The sequence below is a fragment of the Carassius auratus genome, unplaced genomic scaffold (assembly GCF_003368295.1).
Source record: "Carassius auratus strain Wakin unplaced genomic scaffold, ASM336829v1 scaf_tig00012854, whole genome shotgun sequence".
NCBI classification, from domain to species: domain Eukaryota; kingdom Metazoa; phylum Chordata; class Actinopteri; order Cypriniformes; family Cyprinidae; genus Carassius; species Carassius auratus.
Window position 1 is genome coordinate 107 of NW_020524338.1, and position 16,773 is coordinate 16,879.

Consider the following 16,773-nt stretch of genomic DNA (forward strand, 5'->3'; position numbering starts at 1 on the left):
ATCTTTCAAAAACATATAACGTAGTGTATGTAGCTGTCACACGCTCTCAAACAGTAGCAGATGCACACAATATAAAGACTGACACATCATACAGGTGGCGTGAGCAGGTTTTCATTGGCTAGCCTGTGTGCTAATTTAAGATCTCTGATGCATGCCAACACAGAAGACAGCATGGTTTCTGCTATTTATTGCCCCCTACTGTTTGCATGTTGAACACATCAGAGGAGCGGTTTTTCCTCTTTGATTCTTCATGTTTCGGTCTGTTTTAGGAGGAAGAGGACCGGATGGAAGCCCTATCATTATCTTTCCAGAGTTCCCTTCATTTAGTGAAATTGGAGACCAAGAGTTTCGTAATGTTCTTACCTACCTGACAAGCATTCCCAGGTGAATACACACAGTAGCAGACGTTTGAATATCAATACATGCTGACAGCATTAACACGTGTGTTCTTCACCAGTCTGAGTGCAGCGGGTGTGGGCTTCATCGTAGTGATTGACAGGCGTAGAGATCGATGGACGTGTTTAAAGGGGACATTACTGCGTATCTCAGTGAGTCTTGACTCCAATAAGAATGCACACTAAAACTGTTTTTGGAAGGCCATAGTTAAAATAAGAATTTGCTGAAAATGTCCTCAGCCATCATCCGAACAGATTTGGGTTAATCTAGCATTTATATTAAATGCTCCCCAATGGATCCCTCTGCAGTGAACGGGTGCCTTCAGGAAAGAGAGTGCAAACAACTGATAAAAATATCATTAGTAATCCACAAGTAATTAGCAAGCCACCAGTCCATCAGTTAACATCTAGTGATAGTGAGAAACTGCATGTTTGTAATGATCAAATCTGTTTTTAAAATGTTTTTAACTTTAAACCATTGTTTCCGAGATACATAAGAGAAAATTAGGCACAGATCAAGCCCTATTTACAAGCATCTAAAACAGATTGTACATTTTCAGCAAACCTTCTTTTATGGGTAAACTATTCCTTTCGTCTTTAATATATTTCATATGAATTTGAGTGCTTTTTATGTTTGTGTGTAGGGCTGGTTTCCTGCTAATCTTCAGCTTGTTCTGGTGCTGAAACCCAGTGCTATCCTGCAGCGAACTTTGTCTGATGTGTTCTTCAAACTGCACAAAGATGACTTTAAAGTACCGGTGAGTAATCTGAATGTGTTGTTTTTATGTTATGTTTCGTTACTGAGTGTCATGTCATTGTCAATAATGAGGCCTGTGTGTGTATTAAAGGTTATCATGCTAAGCTCACTGACTGATCTACACTCTCATATTGAGCGGAGTCAACTGACACAAGAACTGGGTGGCTCTCAATACTACTGCCACAAGACCTGGATCTCTCATCGCACAGTAAGAGCAAATACACCTAAAAGGTGCACTCACACATTTTTTTGGTTATGTTGCATTATAGCAGTTGTCCTGGACTCATACATTATTATTCACAATCAATAAGTAAGTCAAAGTGGCCAGTAATCAGGGCGATAAAGTGAAATAATATTCAGCTCTTCATATGAAATATATATCGTATGTGAAATGATCATTTCTTTGTGCCATTAGGATCTTGAAAGCTTTGCTGCTTTAGTGAAGAGGATGGCTGAGAGACTGCAAGAGTTCGGCAGGGAGCTGGCAGAAACAGAGCTCCCCTAACAACCTCCTCACGGCCAGCAATCTGCTCAATGCACAAACCAGCAGAAAAGACAGTTTCAAAGTATTTGTAAAAAGCTGTTCTAAAGGATTCAGTATGTGCCACCTGACCTCACGCATTCGTTTTTTAGCTAACAAACCATTCTTTGTTGCACTGTTTTCTCTTTAGGAAGAGATGGCAGGAGCTCTAAGCCAAGGACGCCGACTCTTGGAGAACATCAGAGAACCGGTCCGCAGAGATCCGGACAGCAGTCTAAACCCTGATCAACTAGAGAACCTGGCTACAGTGCACAGGTAAGTGTGAGTCTTTTATAGCTAGTGATTTGGATCGAACAACTGAGTGTGTTTACACTTCAAGGCTGCATTTATTGTAGTATTATTTATGTAGTATTATAGTATATATTAATATTTTGAATTAGCTTTTAGATTAATATTTTCTTATTTAACTTGAATTGAAGTTTGTTTATTTACATATAATTCTATATAGCTGCAATTTTTAATTTCAGTTTCAGTATTAGTTATTTTTGTACTTCAGCCTAAAGTTATTTCAGATAGTTTCCAACGCTACATTACTCATTTTCATTAAAATATTTTTATTTTAGCTTTATTACAAATGGCATTTAAATAGTTTTAGTATTAACTAACAATAAATAACTAACAATTTCATCTTTTTATAATATTTGTCATCTTCTGTCATTTCCTGTTTATTTATTTGTCTCTCTCTATTCTGTTAATGTACAGGCTGTTATCCCAGTTAAATGAGAGCTCTGCAGCATTTGACGAGTTCTGGATTCAGCATCAAAATAAACTGGATCTATGTTTGAAACACTGCCAGTTTGAGCACAACTTTCAGCAGGTCTTGCATTTTTAAATACATTCATGCTAATATAGCTTATACTTATTACTGCTAAACACAAGATTCATTAATAACATTTGCAATGTTCTTATTTGCTATGGTCTTGTAGTTGCGAACAGACCTGGAGCAGAAAACAGACACTCTGAATGCTTTCTCAGATGTTGGAATAAGCTCTGCCCAGACAGAAAAGCTCCTTCAAGAGTTGAGCGATCAAGAGAAGAAAGCCTGTGTGAGTCTCCGCCCACTGAATAATCTTAATGTGTTATGCTTACTGTTGCAAACCTGCATCCACACATCTGTATGCGTGAATCTGTCAGTCTAATTTATATGAAAGCTTCCAAATAACCCTTATACCTTCTCTCTTGCTAACACAATTCCTTTCTCCACAGGAAGTGCTGGACAGAGTAAGGTCTGTGGTTGCCGAGGGCCAGTGTTTGATTGACAGCTGTCAGAATATTGACAACACTGTTGCAGTGAAATGCAGTGAGCTACAGAGAGTGAGAGAGAATCTCACCCAAAGAGCTCAAAGACAAGAGGATCATGCTGACACAGGCTATGGAGCTACACAGAAGATTGGAAATGGTGACTAGAAATACACTCACATTTATATTTATGTGCGAATATATATTAATTCCACTTACCTACACAACCCATAAAGCACCCATTTTTGTGACGGTGTTTAAACTCCTCCCCTTCACATAGTTGCAGAGTTACATGCACATTTTTTACAAACACGGGCAGACATACATAGCACACTTTTTTACAACTGTGTATGCAAATGAGTTTCCGGCATGTCATCGTTCTGTTCCTTTTCACTTTTAGATGTGTAAATGGTGTGATGATGGGATTTACATGCTAGCGTCACAGCCTCTTGACAAGTGCCAGTCGCAGGAGGGGGCGGAGTCAGCACTGGCAGAGCTGGAGTGTTACCTGGAGACAGCCAATGAGAAACAGCAGTGGGAGATCAGCACAGTTTGGCTGGAATATGACAACATACTGAACAATGGGCTCAGGGTATGGCAATATGAAATCATAACAATGCCTGCAAATAATTTATGATTCAGATTTGATTTCAGCCCAAAATGAAATGGGGAAAAGATTTTTATTAATTAATGAAGACATTTTTTTTTACATATTTAACAAATAATAAAAAACAGAGTATGAGATTCAGATTCTGTATGTGTGGTTTTAAAAAAGTGTAATGATGTATAATGTATTATATTGTGTTATATTGTATACTGTAATGTGTAATGGTACAGGAGCAGGTAAAGCGTGCATTTGAGAAGAAAGCCTCACTACAGGAGATGTTTGAGAGGAGGAGGGTCAGTCTGATGAAACTAGCAGCCAAACAAACACGACCTGTCCAGCCTGTGGCCCCACGACCAGAGTCACTCTCATCTCCTGGTATCTATCTATCTATCTATCTATCTATCTATCTGTCTGTCTTTTTAAGAGTAAAATGGAGGTGACTGGTTTATTTCTCTCTTTTAGCTCACAGGGAGCATGAGAACATCTGTATTAGTGAGGACTCAGACAGCAGGGTGTCCTGTAAACAAGTATGTCTTATTCATCTACACTGCCTTTAGTGTATGTCCTTTCTTTTTAGTGATTTTAAATCACTTTCTCGTAATAAGCAAATAATATATACTTCTCTTTATTATAGTGAACACTGCAAGTGACTTGACTGCTACTCAGTAATGAATCTCTTTGTGTAGGTAAACTCTGATCAAGTTGACAGGAGCAGTCGCAATCCTTCTGTATCTGAGGAGGAGGAAACCCTGGGTGTGCTGCGCAGGTCAGTCTAGGGTCAAAGGTCAAAGAGAATCGAGGGGAACACATGTGCCTCACTGGACCCCCTGCTGCATAGTCATTAAATGAGCTTCATTGTGTGTGTGTGTTTGTTCACAGGCATGTAATGAACGAGTTACTAGAAACAGAAAGAGCATATGCGGAAGAGCTTATGTGTGTTTTGCAGGTGAGTTAAGAACGGTCAGTTCTTTTATAAATGAAAATCAACTTCCATCAGGTGGACATATTCTGAAATATGTAGGCTATGTCCTACACTTTTGTAGCAGGTTTTGGCCTATAAAGACCACTTGGATTTTGGAGATGGATGTGTGTTGTGAATGTTAGAGCAAATCTACATCAAATTCTTGATTGTTAAAGAGCCATGAAAATCCTGTTTCTATTACATGTGTTATAGGGATATGCTGCAGAGATGGACAACCCCTCCATGGCCCCTCTCATCCCCGCAGCCCTGCAGAACAAGAAGGATGTGTTATTTGGGAACATGCAGGAAATTTATCATTTCCACAAAAGGTAAGCGCCATCTAGTGGTGAAGAGGTTAGGAGTAAAGGAAGATCTGGGGGTAATAAAATATATAAATCATATCAAATAAACAATTCAAGATTCATTTGAACCCGTGTCTTTCTTGTTCTGTCTCAGAATATTCCTCAAAGAGCTGGAAACTTATACTGACTGCCCTGAGCTTGTGGGCCGCTGCTTTCTGGACTGGGTGAGTTTTACTAGCAACTAGCAAGAAAACAAAACCGGAAGTAAACCATTATGAAGAACTTTCTGGGGAGTTTTTAGTTTATTTCAGTGATTCTCAGATCTTTGGTAATTGTGGTTGTTTAGATGGGGGAGCTGCAGATTTATGAGAAATACTGTCACAACAAGCCTCGTTCTGAGAGCCTCTGGAGACAGTGCTCAGACTGCGCCTTCTTCCAGGTACACACATACATAATACTCGCTTAGCACTACAGTGCACATTAACAACATTTTGTATGCATGAAATTGTTTAATGACCATCTAAATTTGCCTGAAAGTTTACTGTGTGAAACGCTGTATACTACAAACTAATTTCCAGAAGTAATATTATTTCTAACATCATTTTCTTCACTTATTATATGATTGCTCTACCATAAGAGTTTCTTACAAGATTGTATTAAGAATAAAAAAAATGCCATTGTTTTAAATAATAGGTAACAAGCAATAAATACTGTGCAGAATGCAGTACTCTTGTTTTTCAGTCAAAACCATGCATACTCACACACAGAACACATATACATTAACCGCAATCTGTTGATGACATCAGGCCCTCTCTGTGACAGAATGCAGTTTAAACAACTTTACCAACTTGTGTTTGTGCCATCAGGAGTGTCAGAAGAAACTAGAGCACAAACTAGGACTGGACTCATACTTACTGAAGCCTGTGCAGAGGATCACTAAATACCAACTCCTGCTGAAGGTACTGCATTATGTGTTTGTGTACGGAGATGTCATAAGTGAAGTGTTTGTTTTACACATCTGAATATGGGATAAATGTTGAAATGCATCTTAAATTCAGCATGAAATTCAGCTTATCTTGAATGATTCATCCATGTTTAAATTTCATTTTTAATAATTAGTTTCAAATCTTGTACAATCGAATGCAAACTGACGTTCATACCTGTCTTCATCCAATTAAAAATCAGTGGATCCGTTCTTTAAGTTCTTCTATTTTAATAATCTGTTTCACTGGAATGCTGGTCATAATAGAGAAGGAAAGATCTGTCATTACCTCCATCTCATCATGACTTTAAAGGGATCATATAATCGATAACAAGATTTTTCTCAACGTATGTGTTTGTGTGTGTGTGTTTAGGAGATGATTAAGTACAGTAAAGGCTGTGAGGGCTCAGTGGAGCTGCAGGCAGCTCTTTCCTCCATACTGGGTATCCTGAAAGCTGTAAATGACTCAATGCACCTCATCGCCATCACGGGATATGAGGTAAAACACATATGCACACACAACTCTCATCTGACCCATTACTGTTCATTAATGTTTTTGTCACTCCTCTTCTTTATTCCACGATATTCCAAGCAATGATCATTGATTCCATCCAGGGTAACCTTGGAGACCTGGGTCGCCTGCTGATGCAGGGGTCGTTCAGCGTGTGGGCGGAGCATAAGAGAGGTCACGTGAAGGTGATGGAGCTTGCCAGGTTTAAGCCCATGCAGAGACACCTGTTCCTGCATCAGAAAGCACTGCTCTTCTGCAAGAGACGAGAGGAGAGCGGAGAGGGATACGAGAAAGCGCCCTCATATAGCTTCAAACAGGAGCTCAGCGTAAGGGTGTCTTGAGTGTAATAATACTTAGCTAAAGATTTCACAAAATGATGTTGAGCTCATATTTATTAATCACCTCTTTCATGTTATGTTCTGTTAAGCATGGCATTTCTCCTAAACTAAGTCAAATTTAATGAAATTTGCTCTTGTTAGTGTCTTTACAAGATTATTTTCATCATCTGACATTTTTCTAAAATAGCAAATGTGACATTTCATGCTTAATCCTAAAACCAAGAAGCATATTTTACAAGATGCACAAACTTAATTAAAAAAACTGTTGGTTAAATGCCCTTCAGAATCATTTTTAAATTACTTTATAATTTGAAATTTGTGCATGTTTAAGTTGCCTACTTAAAAATGTTTATTGATTAAGGTCACAAAAATAGTATTTTCGTACTGCAATTATAATTTTTTTTTTTTTTTAAGGAAAAAAATATCCTGTACACCTGATGGTCTCTGTTCTGTCTTCGTTAGATGGCTGCTATTGGAATAACAGAGCATGCTAAAGGGGACAGCAAGAAGTTTGAGATCTGGTCCCGTTCAAGAGATGAGGTCTACACAGTACAGGTGAGCACAAAGGAGTGTGTCTTGAGAAGACTGTTACATCTGTTCACTCCGCATAGATCAGATAACTTGGGTTTATATGTAGCTTTGTGATATATGTTATTCTGTAGGCCGCGTCTGAGGAGGTTAAGACCATCTGGGTAACAGAAATCCGGAAACTTCTAACAGGACAGCTGGAGGCCTGCAAAGGTATGGACTTGGTTTTAGGTTGGTTTGTAAATAAGTAGTTGCGGAGGGTTTACAATATGTGATTCATTCATTCAGATAACTTGCAAAATGCAGAATTACCACTGAGATGCATCGAATGAATGTTTGTGTTTGTAGAGGCAAGTCTACAGAAGGCACCAGAGCAGTTCTCCTCAGATACCAGCTCAACCAACAGGTACGATTACATGCCATCACATTTACACATGCATATGTGAGCTCATTTCATAAGTGAAACTCATCTTCAGACTGGTGAGACATGAACATAGCAACCTCAGCAGTGGAGGAGTGGAGAAACCAAAGACAGACGAGGAAAGAGGCAAAGAACTTGAGAGCATTCTAGAGCCCAGAATGACAGGAAGAGCAAAAGGTACGTGAAAACTTGTGCCATTAGAGAATTTTCATTTTGACTGAGCCTCCCCTTTAACTTCTGTTTGTTTCTTTGATGCTCACAGGGTCTTCCTTTAGTTTTGAGACTAAACCAAAACGACAGGATATCCGGAGTGACCCCACGCCTCTAGGTGACCTATTTCAGCAAAAACTGAAAATCAAATATAAAGTTTAATTGCTCTCTCATTTTCAGGAGATTAAATAAAAATAGAAAATAGGTGATGTTAAAAATAACTAATTCACTATCACCAAGCTCTCTAAAGGGTAAAGACATGAGCTGATCCTTAAAGGAATAGCTCACACAAAAACTCTATCAGGTGTGCCATTCTAAGAAATAACTAAGAGGATGCAGAGAAGCAGTCTGATTGGTTACTTTCCTCCCAGAAACAGGGCCACACCCTAACATGGGCGGAGTCAGGTGGTTCAGTACATCAAGCCTGTTTCAAAATCGTAGGAGAGGTACACATACTGAGTACACACGTATGTGCACACTTATGAATAATCCACTGAGATGTTATAGGATAGCATGTGTTTGTAGGTTATATGTGTGTCTCATTTGATGCTTTCTGAGAGGTGCTACGTCTTTGTCTTTGCAAAATTGTTTCGGGTTAAGCTCTATCGACAGCATCTGTTACACAAAAAAGAAGTTTGACTAGTCCCTCAGTTTGAGAGAGAAATGTCTTTACAATGGAAGTTAATGAAGCAGGACATTACAGAGGATTTCAAAACAGAACTGTGCAGCAGAAAAGCGCTTTGATTATTTGTTCTGTCCAAAAATGTTGTATTTGTGGACAAATTGTCCTTTGATTCATGCTGTTGATAGACATAAGCTTGTATTGAGCCTGGAACGTTTCACTGACACACATCCACGCATGCTCTTTCTGTGCTCTGGGAAATGGTAACTTGTCTGTCTTCTGTCTATCACAGAGGTTTCAGTGGTACTTTCTCTGTCATCTCTGACTTCATTTACGTGTTTACATATAATATAATCCCTGTTTGCCGTCCTTTTGTCTTTAAACTATTTTCTTCTCTGTCTCAGGATGGACTAAAGGATCTCTTTCGTTGGATGCCTCTGTGGAGCATGATGGATACTTTAGTGCAGAGGAGCAGGTGACCTCAGACCCAGAAGAGGAGAAGGAAGATAAAATGGTGCGGGGTCGAGTCTGTTTTTCACTGTCAGACTTAAAAGCAAAGGGGTGTCATGTTTTAACCATTTCTTTATCTTTATTTCAGTCTGCAGGTGAGCTGCAGTCTGTGAGGATAGAGGAAGAGATCCAGTGTTCTGAAGAGACTGAGGATCCTGAGAAATGAGAGTTGAGTGTGAATCTGTGTTTATTGCCATCAGTGTACAGCAAACATGTTAGGTTTTGTGCATAACTCTTGAAAATAGGGAAGTGAGACATATATAAACCATCAACTTTTAAGATCTGCATACTCTTAAAAATAAAGGTTTCTGGTAGAACCAAATAGTTTTAATGAATAGCCTACATGGGAGAAAGCTGTCCATTAGCAATCACAATAGCAGTGTGACAAAAAGCTTTTTTTGTCAGAATATGCTAATTTTAAATGACTGTCAATGGAGAAAAATGCGTCTTAGAACCAAACAACTACCAGCAGGAGTCAGACTAAACAGCCACAAAATAAAAATTAGTTTTACAGGACCTTTTTATTCTTTAAAGGGGTCATATGATGTTGCTAAAAAGAACATTATTTGGTGTATTTGGTGTTAGGCAATGTGTTTATGTGGTTTAAGGTCCAAAAGACATATTTTCCACATACCATACATTTTTGTTTCTCATCTATGCCCCGCCTTTCTTAAACGCATTGATTTTTGCAAAGCTCATCGTTCTGAAAGTGAGTTGTGCTCTGATTGGCCAGCTTTCCAGTGTGTTGTGATTGGCCGAATGCCTCAAGTTGGTGAAGGAAATGTTACGCCCCTTAACATACTGTGATGCCGTGTGTCCCGGAGCACTGAGACAAAATCATTAAAACCCATTATAAACGAGGCATTTGCTGCATCCAGTGGGAATATAATTCTGGATTATAATGACTAATACTTTCTTTTATGCATTGCGTTGCATAGCGTATCACGCTGCATAAACTTAAAACCATGTCTGCGTTTGTGATGGAAGAAACAACAAACATCAAGCATTACTCTACACTGCTCAAAACTCACGTTTGAATCATCAGTGGCAAATTCGTTAAATATGAAAACGTATTTACAGACTGTGAGTCAGAACAGCCAACATTGTATTCTTCTCTCCCAGGATCAGGAAACAGTCCTCATGATAAAATGCACTGCACACATCTGAATATTTGGTTTGAACTGTTCTGGAACAGTGTTGTAAATACAACTTAACCACTGATTTCTAGTTGTGCCCTTTTTTTGAAGGCCAAACAAAGTATTTTCCTTTTTGCAAAAAAACACACAGCATCTTCACAACATTATGGCAGCAACAACAATACTACAACAAGAATCAAAGTTACTTCTTCTTTCTTTACGTGAACATTTGGGCTGAATAATGCAAATCTTCCCACACTGTGACGTAGACATGTGGAGGCGTGTTTAAACAATGCATTTTAGGAGAGCGTAAAAAAGGAAAACTTAAAATCGCATCATATGACCCCTTTAAATCTGTAAGAAACCGTCTTGACCAACTGACACTAACTGAACTTTTTGACTCTCCAAAGAGATGTATACCATGGAAAATGACTGTTGTTAAGAGTTCTTTGCGAAAAGCTTTATTTTAAAGAGCATAATCTTAGAATGCAACAATATAATGTGTTTTGCAGAGACACCTGAGCCAGCTCTTTACACACTGTCTCATATGCTGTGATACATGTTTCAAATCTCTTAAAACTTAGTAGTTGTTTCTGTCCCAGTAATAATGTCCATATTGGGATATGGCATGTCTATTGTCAATTCGCGTGATCTCCAATGTGAAAGCATGTGACATATCATTGTGTACTGTACAATGCAGGAAACTAGAACCTATGTGTAAAACAAGCATATCATATATGCAGATGTTGTTTCTCCAAGTGACTGTGATCACCCTGTGCCATTTGTATGTAAAATATGTTTACAAATCTATATTGTTTTATATATGCATATAAAAATAAAACCATAGTTGATTTATGACTTTGCCTATTTTAATATATAAAACTTTACAGATCAAATATACACAATGACATACTTGAATAAATATCATATAATGATTTAAGTATGATCATTATTTTAAACCATGTCAAAAGATTATTTCAGGGAAAGGAAAGGACGTGTGGCCAAGTATGGTGTCTCATACTTGGAATTTGTGCTCTGCATTTAACTGCATTTAACCCATCCAAGTGCACCGACAAGTCTCTATCCATTAGGCCACGACTGCCCCGTTTCACCACCCTATGTAAACCTGAGAGGAGGAGATATATTGAGAAACTACATTTTATTTGCCTGTGTCTGTCTCAGTGTATGATCCAAGTAAATGGCCCAACATGAAATACCTTGAACTTGACATCTACATCTAATCATTTTTTCGAAGGCTTATAAAAACATAGTCCTGGGGGTTTTAGCTTGTTTTTTGACCACCCCATATGAAAAAAATACTATAGTGTTTTTGAACCATACTATAGTAAAGTGTTTTATATATTATAGTATTTACAACACTTTGTTAATGAATGCTACAGCATACTGTATTAAAACTAAGTACTAAGAACTGATAACTTTTAACTATTAACTAAGTGAACTGATAGACTATAATAAATACTCTAATATACTTTAGTTTTTGATACAGTCAACTGTATCTATTTTAGTATAGTATACCCTATAGTTGTAGAAAACTTAGTACAGTATTGGGTAAATTAATTTGTTTTTATTACTATAGTTGTTATTTTACCACAGCAATTAAAGTACTTTACTATAGTATTGTTCAAAAACATTAGTATTAGTATTAGTATTAGTATTAGTATTAGTATTTACTATAAATTATTATAGTATTTTGTCACACAGCAGCTTTTAAGCATTGTTCTGTTAAATCCAGGTTAAATCAGAAAGGACAGAAAGGCAGTTTCCCGCCATAGAAATTCAATGGAAAGGGTTGGGCCCCCCCCCCCCCAACGTGGGCGTGGTCTAAATTCGCTCGGTCTCTTGTAATGTTTTTAAAGTTACGATTGGATTAGTCAGAATACATCTCGGTTATGTATGTAACCATGGTTCCCTGAATAGGGAACGAGATGCTGCGTTGACTTCACCACGTATGGGAACACCTTCGGTGTGACGAATGTCTGAAGCCCTATACCATCCCGCCAATCCTATTGGCCAAATAGCGCTTGGCACCGCCCTACACATGCGTACGCATCGTATACCCGGGTGCCGCGCGCCATTTCGCTCAGATTTCATGACTGAAGAAGAAGAATGCTATCAAGGTACGGCACGGCCAGGACAGCAACATCTCGTTCCCTATTCAGGGAACCATGGTTACATACGTAACCGAGATGTTCCCTTTCATAGGTCACTTCGATGCTGCGGTGACGTCACCACGTATGGGAACGCTATACCAAAACGCCTCATCCAAACGCCAAACCGCATGGCCTTACTCTTATGTCCAAACAGACAAACAGCTGGTCAGACTCACGCCATGGGGCTGTAAGATACACATAAGTCTTTAAAGCCCTAAGGGGCAAAGACCTAGATCTTCTGACCCTGCCTCAGCAGGGGAAAAAGCTTCCAGGACCATTTGCTGAGAGCGAAAGGGATTAGATGCGACCTAGGAACATAATTAGGCCTCGGTCGCAACAACACCTACATAGATCCCGGTGCAAATTCCATGCACGAGGGTGAGACAGAAAGAGCCTATCCACTTAAACCTATCCACTTAAACCAGTGGATAACGGTCCACTGAGGTACCGTCTATATATTTGTGGTAAACTGAATAGCTGCCACGTAAACCTTAGAGTGACTGGCGTCACTCTATTCGAAAAACGATCCTGAAGGAACTCCAGCACTGAAACCACTGGGCAGTAAACTGGATCCACATTACGATTTTCACACCAGGTCGTAAACAGTCTTCACTTGAAAGCATATAAGCGTCTCGTAGAAGCTGCTCTAGAATTCAGAATAATCTCGGTAGTTTCAACAGAAAGACCGGGACATACCAACTCACTCTGCTCAGAGGCCAAGCCCACAGTTTCCAAAGATCTGGCCTCGGGTGCCAAATCAGTCCCTGTGCTTGTGATAATAAATCCTGTCTGAGGGGAAACTTCATGGAGAGCCTGCTAACAGACTGATCAGGTCCGCAAACCACGGCTGCGTGTGCCATCGCGGAGCCACCAGTAGTAGCTGTTCCACTCCGTCCAGCCTTATTAGGATAATACCGCTGGGATCAAATGAATCGGGGAAAAACATACAGACTGGTCCTGGGCCAACTGTGAGCTAACGCAGCAAAGCCCAGGGGCGATGGGGAGAAGCATAGTGGGCAATGCGTAGGCCATAAGAGATTCATCGTTTGGGGTGTAATCTCCATTCCCCTTGTTCCAGAGCCTGTCTGGATAGCATATCCACTCCGAAGTTCAAACGTCCGGGGACATGAACAGCTTGGATCGACAGAAATTTGTTCTGAGACCAAAGAAGAACATGTCTCGCCAGCCTGCACAGGGGGCGAGAGCGTAATCCTTCCTGATGATTCAGGTATGACACAACCGCTGTGTTGTCTGATCTAAGCAGCACAAGACGGCCGATCAGCAGATTCGCAAATTACCGGAGAGCCAGAAAAACTGCCAGTAATTCCAACCTCTTTATATACCAACTGCGTTGTGCCGCTGTTCACACTCCGTGGGCTGGTCGCCCTTGACAAACAGCTCCCCAACCAGTCAAAGACGCATCCGTCGTGACGGTCTCTGGGAAAGCACAAATCCCCCGCCGAACCCCGGTAGGAGAAATTCGCTTGGCATCCATAGTTTTAACGACATCACACAACTCTGTGTCACCGAAATCGTCCGATGCGGAAGACAACGGGGTGAAATATTTAATCTTTTCGCCCATTTTTCCACTGAAAAGGACACATTTGAAGTAACCCCAGACAAATTACGGGGAATGCCGCTGCCATTAGACCTAAAAGTCTGAGGCACAATCTCGCTGTCACTGTGCGACCCACTTTGAAGCGCCACACGCATGACGCAATCGACTGAGCGCGCGGGAGAGAAAGCTTGGCTGTCATCGCGCGAGAGTCCAATTCTATACCCAGAAAGGTTGTCCGTTGAGAGTAGATAAAACAGTTCTCTGAAAATTCGTGTGTAAGCCCAGGCTCTTAAGTGATTCAGCACAAGAACCCGATGAGAATGTGCTTGAGTCTGCGATTGCGCTAAAACCTGCCAATCGTCTAAGTGGTTCAAACACGGACGCCCTGGAGCCGCAACGGGGCCAGAGCTGCATCCATGCATTTGAGAAGTACGGGGTCACAATCCGCCGTCTCTTTTTTTTTTTTTTTTTTACAAAATAACGGCTGTAAAAACCCTGCCTCCATCTGAGAGGGTTGTACATCTTCTATAGCCCCTTTGCTCAGCAGAGTTGACATCTCCTGTCGCAACTCCACTATTTCCATCGGTTTACCACCGTGTAAAGAATTCAGCGGAAAGAGGCGGGCCTCTTAAAAAACTGAATCGTGTATCCGTGACAAATTGTGCGTAACACCCATTGAGAAATGCCGGGCAAGCGTTCCACACGGCCCGAAACCATACTAGCGGTCTCAAAATTTCCACTTTCTGCAACGCTGTAATACACATTAAATGTCCGTGCATGGAAAAACCTGCAGCATTCGTGCACAGGGGAAGTGTATGCATAAGAGCCATTGCGTCCCGTTGTGTATAATCCTGAAACGTGTCCACGGCAGGAATTAGGCCAACGAATTGAACACCGGGCTCTGCCGCTAACGAAAAGCAGCGGCTGTGCGAGCCGTCATAAACAGGTCGTCTGTGTAGGACCCTTGAATTGCCCCTCGAATTCTGAAAGCTGGATTGCGCAGAGTGTCTGAGGGTTTTTTTTTTTTTACTTTGGCGTTACAGCCCGATCCAATGCTGCTCGAAGCGCTGTTTGCTGCGAGACAGTCAATGTTAGAGTGTAGGGACGGCAGTGAGAGTGTTGGATGTACATTAGCGGTCCAACAGCACTCTATAGTGGAGGGCACAGTCCCTGGCAAACATGAAGGAAAACACATACGTAAACTCGCTGCGTTTCGTTGTGTATAATCCTGAAGCGTATCCACGGCAGGATTAAATTCACCAAGATAAAAATCGGGCCACGCCGCTATTGCGAGAAAGTGGCAGCTGTGTGAGCCATCATAAACTGGCCATCTTTCCCAGTCTTTTTTGCTGTCCCTCAACTCTGAAGGCTGGATTGTGCAGAATGTTTGAGGGGGGGCGCTCAAATGATAGCTCAATCCAATGATGCTCGAGGTGGCTTTGCTGCGAGACAGTCAATGTTAGAGTGTGGGGACTGCAGTGAGAGGGTTGGATGTGCATTAGCAGTCCAACAGCACTCTCTAGTGGAGGGCACAGACCCTGGCAAACATTGAAGGAAAGCGCATGCGTCAAACTCGCTGCGTTTCGTTGTGTATAATCCTTATGCCGTTCCTCAAACTCTGAAGACTGAATTGTGCAGTGTCTGAGGGGGCGCTCAAATAACAGCTCAGTTCAGTGACGCTCGAAGTGCCTGTGCTGCGAGACAGTCAATGTTAGAGCGTGGGGTTAAGAAAGAGAATAAAATTTGCCGAAATAGACACGACTCGATACGTCTTCAACGAGACTTAGGTCGCGGCGGAGTTCGGCGTGATCCGTTCGGCTAGAGACGTAGTCAAACGGCATCGCTATATAATAGCAGTCCGCCATGTCACTTAATCGTGGCAAAAACCCGCGCCGTTCGTGATATGCGCTTATTAAGGCTGCTTCCAGGACCTCGAAACCTCTTGGTGGAGGTCCGTGAGAAGGGTAGTTTATCCACCGCGCGGATAGTCACATAATAGCACACTGAGGAAGGGGAGGCGCGTTTCTCCTGTCCGCTCGGAGGGAGAGAACCGCATATGAGAACCGCGTATGCCTGCCAGAGCATGCTCTGAGTTCGAAGCTGCGGTTAGACAAACATAGTATAAAAGCAAAACTGCTCTGATTAACGCGCTCGAGTGGGGAAGAGTGAGCAAGTGGAAAAACTCCAGTGCATCACTATATTCATAGTAAAGCCGCACATATCGCCCCTAACCAACACCTCGTGCGGGGCCTCGGCGACCGCAGAAGCGAACGGTGGGGGTTAGACGCGAGGCGACTTAAGAAATAGACTCCAGAGCGCGGATACTTTATTTTATTTTACCATAGCCGTAGGCTATCACAGAGAGAACATGTAGAGAGGCTGCAAACAAATCTCTCATGAGTGCCTCCCTGTGATAAACCCATTATACGGCTCTTACCTTTCGTTGACTCATCGCGTCCGCGAAAGAGGAGTTAAACACTGCTCGAAGAAAATCGCTGGAGAACGCGAGATGATAGGGCACAGATGATTCGCTATTCCTGAAGGAATGAAATCTGAGCGAAATGGCGCGTGGCACCCGGGTATACGATGCGTACGCATGCATAGGGCGGTGCCAAACGCTATTTGGCCAATAGGATTGGCGGGATGGTATAGGGCTTCAGACATTCGTCACACCAAAGGTGTTCCCATACGTGGTGACGTCACCGCAGCATCGAAGTGACCTATGAAAGGGAAATACAGTTTTCGTGGTACCTGTTACTTTTCTCAACACCGGTCATGATGGGCCAATCACAGTCATTTGTGATTACAGGAAATGAAAATAAAAAAGCTTTGGCTTTTATATTTGATTTAGTTTTGATGTTTGGTTAAGTTTGAAGATTTGCTTTGTTTGATTTTTTTTTTTTTTTTTTTTTTTTGATGTTTCTTTGTTTGGTTGAATGCACTGCCCTAGATAATCGAGATTAGCCTACTGTCTGGAGCTCGAG

General features: G+C 41.2%; 1 pseudogene; it reads left to right on the top strand.

The window, feature by feature from the left end:
* The first annotated feature begins 250 nt into the window (after positions 1-250).
* LOC113073788 (guanine nucleotide exchange factor DBS-like) lies at positions 251-10,005 on the top strand (annotated as a pseudogene).
* Positions 10,006-16,773: the final 6,768 nt, after the last annotated feature.